This window comes from Jaculus jaculus, chromosome 14 (genome assembly GCF_020740685.1).
Source record: "Jaculus jaculus isolate mJacJac1 chromosome 14, mJacJac1.mat.Y.cur, whole genome shotgun sequence".
Lineage (NCBI taxonomy): Eukaryota > Metazoa > Chordata > Mammalia > Rodentia > Dipodidae > Jaculus > Jaculus jaculus.
In genome coordinates this window covers 22,232,485-22,236,470 of record NC_059115.1, presented here as the reverse complement: position 1 = coordinate 22,236,470, position 3,986 = coordinate 22,232,485, and positions in this window count along the sequence as shown.

The window sequence follows — 3,986 nt, the reverse complement described above, 5'->3', positions numbered from 1 at the left end:
CCTCCCTCCCAAAGGGTTTCTGAACAGTGCTATATTCCTGTCTGTTCCTTTCTCATTCCTTAAGTGGTCAGGGACAGGACCAGAAGAACCCCCTGGTCATCTCAAGGGTCTCTGTGCTATCCCTGGCACCACCTTGCCAGCCACAGGTTGGAAGTAGTGACAGGCAGGAAGCTCAGCCAAGTCAGCTTTGCCTGGAGCCCACACTAGCCCAGGGAGGGAGGCAAGAGCCCCAGGCTACAGCTGAGGATCAAAGAGAAAAGGCCACCACCTGCAGAGTACCAGTGAGAATGGGGGCAGTGACAAAACCTGACCCATCAGGATGCAGAGCCCACGCCTTTCCACTTCCCACAGAGACAAAGGCTTAACACAGAAGCATGTGTGTAAGAAGTTGGTGAAAGGATGGGGTGCCAAGTCCATGAGTGAGATTCAGTTAAGTCAAAGTCCACCCTGGGAAAGAGGGAAGGGTTTCTACTGTTGACCCATGGATCTCCTGTTGGGAGGGGCCAGGCAGGTCACCCAAGGATAAAGTGTCTAAGACAGTGTGGGGACAGGGCCTTGACCGGAGAGGCCTCTGCCTGCCTTGTAGCGATGCATGGGGTCTGGGATGTGGGCACGGCAGGAAGCCATATTGAGAAGAGAATGTCAGGAGGTTGATTTTATTTTTTATCTTTATTTTTAGTTTTTTTATCAATTTTTATTAACATTTTCCATGACAGGTTGATTTTAATACATTTTATTAACCCAATATATCCAAGAAGAAATTTTTTTGGTTTTGTTTGTGTTTATTTTTGTTTTGTTTGTTTTGTTCTGTTTTTCAAGGTAGGGTCTCACTGTAGCCCAGGATGACCTGGAATTCACTATGTAGTTTCAGGGCCGCCTTGAGCTCATGGTAATTCTCCTACCTCTGCCTCCTGAGTGCTGGGATTAAAGGCGTGCGCAATCACACCCCAACCCAAATATGTCCAAAATGTTACCATTTCAACATGTAATCAATTGAAAATTTTCATTTTACAATCTTTTAAAAAATATTTTTGTTTATTTTTATTTATTTATTTGAGAGCAACAGAAAAAGAAAGGCAGATAGAGAGAATGGGCACGCCAGGGTCTCCAGCCACTACAAACTCCAGACATGTGTGCCCCCTGTGCATCTGGCTAACATGGGTCCTGGGGAATTGAGCCTCAAACTGGGGTCCTTAGGCTTCACAGGCAAGTGCTTAACTGCTAAGCCATCTCTCCAGCCCTATAATCTTATTTTTTTTGGCAGGGGGAAGGGAAAACAGGATCTCCTGTAGCCCCAGGTTGGCCTGCAACTCCTACCAAGGATGATCTTTTTTGTTTGTTTATTTTTCCAAGTAGGATCTTTCTCTAGCCCAGGCTGACCTGGAATTCACTATGTAGTCTCAGGGTGGCCTTGAACTCACAGCGATTCTCCTACCTCTGCCTACCAAGTGAGTTCTGGGATTAAAGGTATGTGCCACCATGCCCTTTTTTTTTTTTTTTTTTTTTTGGTTTTTCGAGGTAGGGTCTCACTCTAGCTCAGGGTGACCTGGAATTCACTATGGAGTCTCAGGGTGGCCTCGAACTCATGGCAATCCTCCTACCTCTGCCTCCCGAGTGCTGGGATTAAAGGCATGCGCCACCACTCCCAGCTTCACCATACCTTTTTTAAAAAAAATTATTTGCATGTATGTCTGTGGGAAGGGGAGGTGCACCGGGATTTCTTGCTACTACTAATAGAAATCAGATGCATGCTTTGCTTTTTTGTGTCTGGCTTGACATAGGTACTGGGGAATTGAACCCAGGCTAGCAGATTTTGCAAGCAAGTGCCTTTAATCACTGGGCTTCTACCCAGCCACTGCATTCATTCTTACTGTTGAAGTCTGCTGTGTATCTCACCGAGACCACACCTCACTTTGGGATTGCCCTATGTCACATGCTCTGTTGGCAGGAATGGCATCCCTAGTGGCTGCCCCATGGGTAGTGCTGCTCTAGAGCCTCTTGGTTGCTCTAGAACAACTGGCAATACTTTTTTTTTTTTTTTTTTTTTTGGTATTTTCGAGGTAGGTAGGGTCTCACACTGGCTCAGGCTGTCCTGGAATTCACTATGTAGTCTCAGGGTGGCCTCGAACTCACAGCGATCCTCCTACCTCTGCCTCCCGAGTTCTGGGATTAAAGGCGTGTACCACCATGCCCAGGTTGAACTTTTTTTTTTTCTTTTGGTTGGTTGTTTTTTTTCAAGGTAGGGTTTCACTGTAGCCCAGGCTGACCTAGAATTCACCATGTAGTGTCAAGGTGGCCTTGAATTCATAGTGATCTTCTACCTCTGCTTCCCAAGTGCTGGGATTAAAGGCATGTGTCACCATGCCTGGCTGTTTTTGTTTTACTTTTTAATTTGAGAGAAAGGCAGATAGAGAGAGAATGGGTATGCCATGGCCTCCAGCCACTGCAAACAAATTCCAGATGCATGTACCACCTTGTTCATCTGGCTTACGTGGGTCCTGGGATCTCAAACCTGATTATTTTGGTTTTGCAGGCAAGTGCCTTAACTGCTAAGCCATCTTTCCAACGCTGTTTTTTGTCTTTTAAATATTGATTCATTTACACAGAGAGAGAATGAGCATGCCAAGGCCTCCAGCCGCTGCAAATAAACTCCAGATACATGTGCCTTTTTGTGCATCTGTCTTTATAATGGGTACAGGGGAATAGAACCCGGGTCCTTAGGCTTTGCAGGTAAGTGCCTTAACCACTGAGCAACCTCTCCAGCCCTGTTTGTTTGTTTGTTTGTTTGTTTTTCCCCCTGAGGTAGGGTCTCACTCTAGTCCAGGCTGACCTGGAATTTACTATGTAGTCTCAGAATGGCCTCGAACTCATGGCAATCCTCCCACCTCTGCCTCCTGCGTGCTGGGACTAAAGGCGTGCACCACCACGCCCAGCCTGGTTTTTTTTTTTTTTTTTTAATGTGAAATTCATAGAAACCAGATTTTTTTTTTTTTAAGTAAAGGAAGCCAGGCATGGTGGCACACACCTTTACTCCCAGCACTCAGTACTTCAGAGGCAGAGGTAGGAGGATCACCATGAGTTCAAGGCTACCCTGAAACTATATAATGAATTTCAGGTCAGCCTGGCCTAGAATAAGACCCTCCCTCGATAAACTAAAAAAAAAAATAAAATAAAATAATTAAAGGTTCAGGGATATTGCACAGTAGGTAGTGTTTGCTTAATATGCAGGAAGCCCTGGGTTCCAACTCCAGCACTGCATAAACAGGCATGGTGGTTCATGCCTATAACCCTAGCACTAGGGAAGTAGAAGCAAGAGGATCAGGAGTTCAAAATCATCCTCAGCCACATATAAAGTTCAAGGGTATCCTGGGCTACATGAGAGACCTTGTTGTCAAAAACAGAAAAACAAACATGTAAGCCAAAAGCATACCTATACAGGTGCCACCACAGCTTGCACAGTATTAATTTACAAACTGGACAGAGACATGAGTTGTGAGGTGAAATTTGGGGACCAATAGTCCCTTTTGGGAGCTTTCCATACCAGGCCCTGTGCTTAGTTCTAGAGGTACAAAAATAACATGAAATGTTCTCTGTGGAGAGCCAGAGATGGCAGAGGGATGGGACAATGGGATATGGAAGCCTCGGCCCTGCTTCTTACTGTCACTAATTGGATGGTCTTGGAATGTGTGGCCGCCCTAGGATGGTAATACACACCTTTAATCTCAGCACTTGGGAGGCAGAAGTAGGAGGATTGCTATGAGCTCAAGGCCAGGCTGAGCTACAGTGAGACCCTACCTCAAAAAGCCAAAAATAAGAAGCCGGGCATGGTGGCACACACCTTTAATCCCAGCACTCAGGAGGCAGAGGTAGGAGGATCGCCGTGAGTTCAAGGCCACCCTGAAACTACATGGTGAATTCCAGGTCAGCCTGGGCTAGAGTGAGACCCTACCTCGAAAAACCAAAATAATAATAATAAAAAAATAAAA